Source organism: Nicotiana tabacum, chromosome 20 (assembly GCF_000715075.1).
Source record: "Nicotiana tabacum cultivar K326 chromosome 20, ASM71507v2, whole genome shotgun sequence".
Classification (NCBI taxonomy): Eukaryota; Viridiplantae; Streptophyta; class Magnoliopsida; order Solanales; family Solanaceae; genus Nicotiana; species Nicotiana tabacum.
Genome location: NC_134099.1, coordinates 110899288 through 110911086, shown reverse-complemented (window position 1 = coordinate 110911086; position 11799 = coordinate 110899288).

Here is an 11799-nt window from a genome sequence, read left to right as displayed (position 1 = left end):
ATAAGGGCCAGGAAGTTGAAACACCAAGCATGGTTTCTTCCAAAACCAGTACCACAACTGTTGAAGTCTTTTGTCAAGACCGGTGCTAAAAATCGCCCGATAACAACAATTCCTAAATCCCAGGTCAATCCCGAGGAAGAATTAATTGAAAGGTTCGAGAAATTGTTTAGTGATGTGAATATGTTGGAAGGCGGAGAAGGGTGTAGCAACGCAGAAGTTCAATTCGTTGGACCAGAAACAAAGCTCAATAATTGGAAAGCCACTCCTCTCCCAATTCGAAAGGAGTCTTGGTAGTTTATTTTGATTTTCTTTCAGTTTGTTTGGGTTATTTCAGGGTTGTAATCCCAAAGTTTATCTTACAGTTTGTTTGAAGTGTGCAAACCTTGTTATCTTTCATCATCCAATAAAAAGCAGTTTCCTTTTTATTATCGTTCCTGATAGTTTTCTTTTCTTTTTCTTCTTTCCTATACAGTTCCTTTTACGCTGGCTCTAGTGATATGGCATGCATGAGGAATCCTCAGCCCAGTCTTAAAAATCAATCTGGTTCCGAAATAATAATTCAAGAAATATATTGTGATTATGAATCAGAATATGATGAAGATGAGGTTTTTGAAGAGATTAGTAAAGAGTTAATTCACTTTGAGGAAAAAATCAAACCTAACTTGAGTGATACCGAGGACATCAATATAGGGGACACGAGTAATATCCGAGAAACTAAAATAAGTGTCCATCTGGAGCCAAAGATCCGAGAGGAGTTAATTAAAGCACTCATAGAATTCAAAGATGTTTTTGCCTGGTCGTATGACGACATGCCGGGCTTGAGCACTGATTTAGTGGTCCACAAATTGCCCACCGATCCAATGGTGCCTCCTGTCAAGCAGAAGCTGAGAAAATTCAAGCCTGATATGAGTATGAGAATTAAGGAAGAAATCACCAAACAATTGGAAGCAAAGGTCATTCGAGTCACTCGATATCCTATTTGGTTGGCTAATATTGTTCCTGTGCAAAAGAAAGACGGCAAAATTAGAGTATGCGTCGACTATCGCAATCTCAACAAAGCAAGTCCAAAGGATAATTTCCCATTACCCAATATCCATATTTTGATCGACAATTGTGCCAAGCATGACATAGGGTCTTTCGTGGATTGTTATGCCGGATATCATCAAATTCTAATGGATGAAGAAGATGCAGAAAAGACGGCATTCATCACACCATGGGGAACTTATTGCTACCGGGTAATGCCATTCGGTTTGAAGAACGCCGGAGCTACCTATATGAGAGCAATGACCACAGTATTTCATGATATGATACACAAGGAAATTGAGGTATACGTGGATGATGTGATCATAAAATCAAAGCATCAGGCCAACCACGTTGGGGATTTGAGGAAGTTCTTCTTAAGACTTCGCAGGTACAACCTCAAGCTTAACCCTGCCAAGTGCGCATTCGGAGTTCCGTCCGGAAAGTTGCTGGGATTCATAGTCAGTCGATGAGGCATCGAGCTAGACCCATCAAAGATCAAAGCCATCCAAGAACTGCCACCCCCAAGAAACAAAACTGAAGTAATGAGTTTGTTAGGGAGGCTAAATTACATCAGCAGGTTTATTGCTCAGCTCACAACAACCTGTGAGCCAATTTTCAAATTGTTAAAAAAGGATGCTGCAGCCAAATGGACTGATGAGTGTCAAGAAGCGTTTGATAAGATAAAAGGGTACTTGTCGAAACCACCCGTGTTGGTCCCGCCAGAGCCAGGAAGACCTTTGATTCTTTACTTAACAGTCTTGGAGAATTCATTTGGTTGTGTATTGGGGCAACATGACCTCACGGGCAGAAAAGAACAGGCCATCTACTACCTTAGCAAGAAGTTCACAGCTTATGAGGTTAAGTATACTCATCTGGAAAAGACATGTTGCGCCCTAACATGGGTAGCTCAAAAATTAAAACACTATTTGTCATCCTACACTACTTACCTCATTTCTAGGTTGGATCCATTGAAATACATTTTTCAAAAGCCTATGCCAACAGGAAGACTTGCAAAGTGGCAGATATTGCTCACAGAATTCGACATCATCTATGTGACTCGAACTGCAATGAAGGCTCAAGCACTGGCCGATCATTTAGCCGAAAACCCGGTCGATGAGGAATATGAGCCGCTGAAGACTTATTTTCCTGATGAGGAAACAATGCATACCAACGAGGTGGAGCAAATTGAAAAAACTGGCTGGAAACTTTTCTTTGATGGAGCTTCTAAAATGAAAGGAGTCGGAATAGGAGCTGTAATCATTTCTGAAACAGGGCATCACTATCCTGTTACGGCTCAACTACGATTTTATTGCACCAATAATATGGCTGAATATGAAGCTTGCATTTTGGGTTTAAGGCTAGCTGCCGATATGGGTATCCGAGAAATCTTAGTCATGGGAGATTCGGATCTTTTGGTACATCAAATTCAAGGAGAATGGGAAACCCGAGACTTGAAGCTCATACCATACCGACAATGTTTACATGATCTTTGTCAGCGGTTTCAATCAGTAGAATTCCAACATATTCCAAGAATCCATAATGAGGTTGCCGATGCATTAGCCACCCTGGCATCAATGTTGCACCATCCGGACAAAGCTTACGTGGATCCAATACATATTCAAGTCCACAATCAGCATGCTTATTGCAATATGGTTGAAGAAGAATTTGATGGAGAACCATGGTTCCACGACATCAAGGAATATAACAGGATGGGTATATATCCCGCACAAGCCACAGGAGATCAAAAGAGAACCATAAGGCGATTGGCAAATGGATTCTTCTTAAGCGGAGGAGTTCTGTATAAAAGAACACCAGATCTTGGATTATTAAGATGCATAGATGCCAGACAAGCTACAACTGTCATGTCTGAAATACATTCAGGAGTTTGCGGACCCCACATGAGTGGATATGTGTTGGCAAAGAAGATCCTCCGGGCTGGTTACTATTGGCTTACCATGGAGAGAGATTGTATCAGTTTTGTACGCAAGTGTCATCAATGCCAAATACACGGAGATTTGATTCATTCTCCACCATCCGAGTTGCACACAATGTCGGCACCATGGCCTTTCGTTGCTTGGGGCATGGATGTGATTGGACCAATTGAACCGGCAACATCCAATGGACACAGATTCATTCTGGTAGCTATTGATTATTTTACCAAATGGGTTGAGGCCAAGACATTCAAATCAGTGACCAAGAAAGCTGTAGTCGATTTTGTCCACTCAAATATCATATGTCGATTCGGAATCCCGAAGGTGATCATCACAGATAACGGTGCTAATCTTAACAGCAACTTAATGAAAGAAGTATGTCAACAGTTTAAGATTACACATCGTAACTCTACCCCATATCGGCCCAAGGCGAATGGAGCAGTAGAAGCAGCCAACAAAAACATAAAGAAGATACTGCGGAAAATGATAGAAGGTTCAAAACAATGGCATGAAAAATTACCATTTGCATTATTGGGATACCGCACTACTGTTCGCACTTCAGTAGGAGCAACTCCTTATTTGTTGGTATACGACACCGAAGCAGTAATTCCTGCAGAAATTGAGATTCCTTCCCTTCGGATCATTGCCGAAGCAAAGATTGATGATGATAAATGGGTCAAAACCCGTTTAGAACAGTTGAACTTGATTGACGAAAAACGATTGACCGCAGTATGTCATGGTCAATTATATCAAAGAAGAATAGAAAGAGCATACAACAAAAAGGTGCGTCCCTGGAAGTTTGAAGTAGGTCAGCATGTGCTGAAACGCATTCTTCCACATCAGGCTGAAGCAAAAGGCAAATTTGCTCCGAATTGGCAAGGACCATTCATTGTGACCAGAGTATTATCGAATGGTGCACTATGTTTAACAGATATTGAAGGCAAATGCATAGATATGGTGATCAATTCTGACGCGGTAAAGAGATATTATGCATAACTTTTTGAATGTTTGTATTTAGCACTATTTTGAAGATTGAAATGACAAAGGCAATTTATTCTGCTATCCAAACACTATACCATTTGCTTCCCCTTTGAGCCATACTTGTTTCTTTCCTACCCTCTCTTGGAATCAAAATAAAATAAAATTTAAAAAAAAAAAATCTTCACTATTATGGAGTGAACTACGTTTGACCTGATTCCTCAAAGAAGGATACGTAGGCGCCTCATGGCTCGGTCATAGGGTGCACAACATGCACAATGTGCACGGAAAAGAAATATCAAGAGACCCCAATCAAGAAACTGGGGCAGGAATTGTATTGGAAATAAGAAAAGATTCCAAGAGTTGTAATTTTAAACCTATACCACAGCTATTTAGCTTTTAATACCTTTTCCATTCCTAACCTTATACCAAAAAGACCTTTCGATCAATCTTAGAAAAATGCTGATGCAAGCAAATGAAGTGGTACAAACAAGGAAAGAAAGTAAAAATGAGAGAGTCTTATAGGTGAAAACCCACACGGGCACCATAAGGCGACGGAAGTTGAGAGAAAAGTAAAATGAGAGAGTCTTATTGGTGAAAACCTTCGCAGACACCATAAGGCGAAAGGGAAGTGAAGAAGTGAAAAATGAGGAAAATTTATCAATGAAAACTCCTTGAGACAATTGAAAGGAGATTGATTAAAAGACTGGGTTGATTAATCCGAAATGCATACCCTGATCATTGGTGCCAGTAATTCCAATCAGATAAGTCCTTTATTCCTTTTCCAACAGTCATCCAAAAATTGGATTTTTCTTTTCATTCTATAATTGTCGAAATCAGCGTATTTCGCTACTAATAATCTTACTTTCTCTAAGCTTTGAGATATATTTTATTCTAAACAAATAAGAAAAAATGTCAAGGTATACTACCAAGATCCAAGGCTATAAAATACGGCCACGAAAGGTGGGAGATAAAATATGGGTGTAAGAAAGAGGAAATCAAAAGTGGATCAGCAAAGTCAGAAGAGGCATATGATTACAGTTAAAAGGTTTTGAAGGAAAACATACAGAGGGAAATCCTATAGTCCAGGATCAATTACAAAGACAAAACAGTCTTTTCAATCATTCCAAGGCAATAAAGAAAGACGAAGAGAAACATCACCATCGGCAAGAATACCACAACCAGCCACCCTGCTTTAAACTAACGAAGTTTTCTTTGATTTAAAACAGGGGCAAATACAATATTTGTGTCAGGAAATACCTGGTAAAGAAAAGAAATCAGGCGTCCACCTGGAGAATGAGGATGAGAAAAGAAGAATTCAGGCGTCCACCTGGAGAATAAGGATGAGAATTGAGAAGTCAGGCGTCCACCTGGAGAATGAGAATGAGAAAAGAAGAAGTCAGGTGTCCACCTGGAGAATGAGGACAAAGAAAAGAAGAAATCAGGCGTCCACCTGGAGAATGAGGATAAAGAAAAAGAAGAAGTCAGGCGTCCACCTGGAGAATGAGGATAAAGAAAAAGAAGAAGTCAGGCATCCACCTGGAGAATGAGGATGAAAATTAAAAGAAGTCAGGCGTCCACCTGGAGAATAAGGATGAGAATTAAAAATTCAGGCGTCCACCTGGAGAATGAGGACAAAGAAAAGAAGAAATCACCTGGAGAATGAGGATGAAGAATTGAAAAAGTCAGGCGTCCACCTGGAGAATGAGGACAAAGAAAAGAAGAAATCAGGCGTCCACCTGGAGAATGAGGATAAAGAATTAAAGAAATCAGGCGTCCACCTGGAGAATGAGGACAAAGAAAAGAAGAAGTCAGGCGTCCACCTGGAGAATGAGGACAAAGAAAAGAAGAAATCAGGCGTCCACCTGGAGAATGAGGATAAAGAAAAAGAAGAAGTCAGGCGTCCACCTGGAGAATAAGGATAAAGAAAAAGAAGAAGTCAGGCATCCACCTGGAGAATGAGGATGAAAATTAAAAGAAGTCAGGCGTCCACCTGGAGAATGAGGATGAGAAAAAGAGGAAGTCAGGCGTCCACCTGGAGAATGAGGACAAAGAAAAGAAGAAATCAGGCGTCCACCTGGAGAATGAGGATGAAAATTAAAAGAAGTCAGGCGTCCACCTGGAGAATGAGGATGAGAATTAAAGCAGTCAAGGCACCCACCTGAAGAACGAGGGAATACAATTGAAGTGTTGAAATCAAAAGCCCGCTCATATGATAAAGGAGCACACTTAGAATCAATAAAGCAGAGAAGTCCAACAGAATCCCCAGCAAGAAACAACAAGAGTTCCAAAAGGAATACGGAATAAGCCAAATGCCCAAGAGTCACCAAGATATCAAGACAACAAGAAACGCAAGGGCATGATCTAGATAAGATTTTTATAATTCATGTACCATAGTCTAGTCTAGTTTAAATTTTTGTAAGTAAGGTGTAATAAGGAGGTCAGCAAGCAGTAAAAACAGCACGAAGCAGCAGTAACATCACAGTCCCGCGGTAGTCCCAGCTACCCCAAAGTTCCCGAACTACATTGACCTGATTCCTTTATAGCCAAGGATATGTAGGAAACCTTTGAAGCAGAGGTTCGGTCAAATCTTTCTAAAAATGCTTCCCACGGAGTATTCGAACGGGCAAAAATCGCTCGTGTCCGCTCACTTTATCTTTGTACGAAAACTCTTCAAGTTTCCGCACAAAGAGGGGCAGCTGTGAGCACGTAATTTTTGCCTTACGAAAAACTACTCCAAAATAAATCAAAAAATAAAATAAATTTCTTTTGCTGTGTAATTTCTGAATTTTGCGTGGTGTTAAATATTTGTTTATGTCCGTAAAATGTTTGTTTTGTTATAATTAAACAAAATAAAAATAAAAATACATGTTTCATGTATATCTAGGATTTAAGTACGCATTTAATTAAGTTAATTTAAATAAAATCACAAAAAATATGCATTAATTCTATTTCAAATGTTTCATTGTTTGATTGATGTTTTGTCTATGTGTTAAATAATTATTATAGATTGATTAATATATTTTTTTTAGAAGTTAAAATTATATTATAGTTAATATTATTGTAATTTTGTTTTTTAGGATTTTTATTAATTAATAAAATCAGAAAATAAAAAATGCATACAAGTTATAAGATTTGGACCTGGATTAAAATCCAGGCCCAAATCAATTGAATCCCTTTCACAGCCCAATCCAAAACAGCCCTGTCCGGTCCAATTCAAAGCCAGAACTAAACGACGTCGTTTGGTCATCTCTCATCAAGGGCCGTTGGATTAAATCCAACCAACGGCCAAGATCTCATCACCCTTACCCGCAACCCATAACCCGATCCATTAACCCGATTCAATCCGACCCCAACTTCAAATCAAACGACGTCGTTTGGTTTAATGAATTAATCCTGGCCTTTCATCTTGCTTGATCGGACGGACGATATCGATCCACCCCACCCCTATATAAATCCCAAACCCTTACCCCGGCCCCTAACTAAACACCCCCCCATCCTCTCCTGTTCATCATCTTCTCAAACAGACCCCTAACCCTAGCCGCCCCTATTCCCCTTCGCCTGAAACCCGGCGGCATCAACGCCGCCGGTCACCAAAGTAACACCCCAGAACCCCCTGAGCCTCCTCTATCCGAATATGTTACCTGCTTGGTTCGAATCTCCCTGGAGGTTCTCGAATCTTCATTTGAAGATTCGAGCCAAGTTCAGACTTAAACCAATCAACCCCAAATTAACACCATGGCTTCCCCTAACAACCCTTGTTATGGATCTGAAGGTTTTTAGGTTCGAATCCGTTCGGAACTTCTCGAATCTTCTTTTGAAGATTCGGACCAAACAAAAATTTACCCAGATCTGTTTCAAACTCACACCAGTTACCCTCCTGGCCTCCCTCGTGCCTAGAATATCTTTGGTTCTTCTCGAATCTGACCAGAAATGGTTAAATCCCAAATCGAGTTTTTAAGAACCCTAAAAAATACCAAACTTCCGGATTCGGTTCAGATTATGATGAAGATTGAGGTTTAATCGACCTTAGTCGAAGTATTTTCAGTGGAAAATACTTCGACTAAGGTCAGTTTGATTTCAAACAAAAAATCCGAAATCCAAGTTGAGTTCGAGTCAGAATAAAATTAAAGTTCAGAGGTATTTTTCTATTTATTTTGTGTATTCTACGTGTATTGTTGTCCGTATTAATAGCTTGTTAATTTTTCATATTTGTTTTGATCAATTCTGTCATTTCTGTCTATTTAATCCGAATGTGAATTGTTTCTGTTGGTTGTGGTTATTTACAATGTGTGTAATCGACTCGATTAAATTCGTCGATTAATTATATTACGAATTTTTTTCATTTCTGAAAATGTTGACTAAAACAGTCTGCTTCTATTATTTTAGACTAATTATTGACAAATGTTGTAAATAGTCAATTGATTAATGCTCGTCAATTAAATCATGATTGTCTGTGAATCAGTGAATTCAAATGTATGTTGTATATGTTATTATCTGAACATTAAAGTTTCAGGACATTGTCAGTATTGACAATGATCCTGTGTGTGTTTGATTCTAGTTCAGTGTTAAGTCCAGTCTGAATTGTTTTGATAATTGCAGTAATATGTTGTTAGTTCTGAATTCAGTATAATATTGCTGTAATGTCCAGTTTGAATTCAAGTTTGCAAAAGTTGGTCAAATGCAATTGTGTTAGGAGGTTAATAGGATTAGTTATAGCTGTAAATCAGGAGATAACTAAGTTTGTACAGATTTTAGAATCTGTTTTGCTATAGGTTCTGATTTTTCAGTAATAACATCAAGATTTCAGGGGCATTTCTGGGAATGAGCAGTAAAAAACAGGGTGTTAGTACTAGTATATTATAATGTAATGTTAGTGGCTATTAGTTAATGATACTAATGGGGAACAAGGGATAATGGGCTGCTGAAAATCAGGGAAAAGGTTTTACATAATGGGATTTTCTGTTTTTTTTAAAAAGAAGAAGGGGGTCCAAGAAGCACTTAAATTGCCTAAGACCAGTCTTGTATAAATACATGAGCTGGACAGACAGTTCCAGGACAGAATTTGGAGAGAGAATTTTTAAGAGAGAATTTTAAGAGAGAAAAACAGAATTTTGAAAAAAAAAACAGAATTTTCATAGAGAATTTCTAAGGGCAGAATTTTTCAGAAGGAAGATTCTAAGAAAGAAAAAGAAAGGCAGAGAGAATTTTTAAGAGATAATCTTTAAGAGATTTTGAGGGCTGAGATTTTAAAGAAAGGAAACCGAAAATAGAACACTCACATATACACTCACACACAGATACAACATCAGAAACAGAAAATCAGAAACAAACTGAATTTGTAACTGAAGAAAAGCTGAAATCTGAAATATTGTTCTTGTGTTGAATCTGTTCAACTTTGTGTGATTCCACTGTTCAGTTAAAATCTGAAGTGTCTTTCAAAGTATCTTACTGTGCATCTGGGCTCTTCGAATCCTATTCTTGATCAGATTTACTGTGTTATCAGTATATTCTACTGAATTTGTTACTGCTGTAACTGCTGAAACTTACTTCTTCTACCTCCATTTTCAGTTATATGTCTTTTAAATTTTAAGTCGGAAAGAGATTTCAGCATGACCCGTCAATGAAGCTTGAATTGAAATGTTATTTTCCAATTGTCCAAGTTCATTAGTTCTAATTTCATTTTTATGTTAGTTAACTAATAGTGAATTCAATTTGATAGCTATGAGTTAAATTGTCTTATTTTGAAATTCATATAAAGTTTTGTAATAATGTTAGCTATTCCGAAATCTCATTGGTATAGATATACGTGAATTGTCAAAACAGGGAGTGAGGCATAAAAATGGGCCATTGATTACATCCCATAATACCATTAGTTAAATGTAATGATTAAGAAGTTACATTAGTAGAATATCTTGTAACAAATATGATTTTTTGTTTAGGTTGGTATAAGTTATTATATGGTATGATGACAGGTATAATCATATGAGTAAAGTAAGTTGGTATAGCTCATCATGATGTTAAAACGTTATGAATATTTACGCCAAACAGTTAGGTTATATGTAAGGTAACTTTGTTGAATTAACTTGCATAATAACGCCTTTTCTATAAATTTGATGCTTATCTACTTTCATAAAACAAAGTGACCAAATAATTAGGTCTATTAAGATTAAAACGAGCATGTGAGAATAAGTTGAGTTGTATATACACAAATGGCAACATCTTAAATCAATGGTAATTAAAAATAGAATTTGCATTAAGTAATCACGAAAATTCTCGGAAAATAGTTCCTTCCTTTATGAATTATTTATTTTCGGTTTAATATGCAATTTATTCTTTGGCATATTTATATATGTCACATTTGTTTTAAAGTTAGTATTAATCATATTTTTATTCTGTCTTTTGAATTTGAATAATTGGAATGAATATGATTTATATTCGGAAATTATAATCAATGGTCGATATTTAATAAATTGTGGATTATTTTCCAAAAATTTAAAGAATATCTTAAAACGAGGTTTCTCGTGCTATAACAAACATTTTTTTGAAAATTCCATAATATCATTACAAATATGTTGTGCAATTAGGGATACGTTCGCGTACCCTGATTATACTTTTAAAAACAAAATTTCGAATTATGCGTACGCGCAACTTCGAATGATTATTTAATAAAAGGATTTTTCTAAAAGCGTTAAATCAATTTCATAAAAATCCAATATGTATGGTTCATTATTTAAGAAAAATAATCATTCTTGATTCAACGCAATCTCGAAAAAATGTGCTTAATAAATATATTGTCAAAAGTAATTGTGTACACGTGCGCGTGACACAATTCCGCATCTTTTTAATTTACAACACGAATATACGTACGCGTAATTCGATTCAAAGAAGGTTTCTCAATCATAATAAGTATAAGCGGTAGTAAAATCAGATAACATCAATATTTAATAAAATCAAGTTGATTAAGCCAATAATAAAAAAACAGTTAAGCGACCGTGCTAGAACCACGGAATTCGGAAATGCCTAACACCTTCTTCCGGATTAACAGAATTCCTTACTCAGGATTTCTGGTTCGCAGAAAAATAAACAGAGTCATATTCTCCTCGATTCAGGGATTATAATTGGTGACTTGGGACGCCTCAAAATTCCCAGGTGGCGACTCTAAAACAAATAAACAAATCCCGTTTCGACTGTCCTTTAATTGGAGAAAACTCCCCACGCGCCCTGCGGGCGCGGCTAAAAGGAGGTGCGACAATGTTATGTCTGACATTGCTACAGGAATGGGTACTCTCGGTGGTAACACAACAACTTCAAAGAGTACAGGTGCCTTTGGAGCCCCAAACCCAACCTCAATTGGCCCGACCACCTTCGCAGAAGAAGGTGCTTCAAATTCGAGAGGTATAGACATGTTGACTTCATCGCCACTGGAGGGCTGGTTCTGTACAACAATCGAGTTAAGTGTGACTGCCGGTTTCTTTGGCTCATCATCCTCAGCAATCAATCCTATCAATCCCTTGGGGTCCCAGTCATCTTCGATCTCGATCATGTGAATATCCCTACCTCTGTGATCAGGTAGAGGGTTATTACAGACATTGGGAGTAGGCTCCTTTGCTACGATAACCTTATTGTCGATCAGAGTTTGAATCTTGTCCTTCAACGAGCGGCACTCATCAATGGTATGTCCTTTCATGCCGGAGTGGTATGCACAGGTCTTATTAGGGTTGACCCAATGGGAAGGATTTTCTGGAGTTATGGCAGGGATAGGGGAGACATAACCAGCAACTTCAAGTTTCTCATACAGCTGGTCAATTGGCTCAGTGATGGCTGTATATTGTTTGGGAGGTCTGCGGTAAAAATTTGGTCTGGG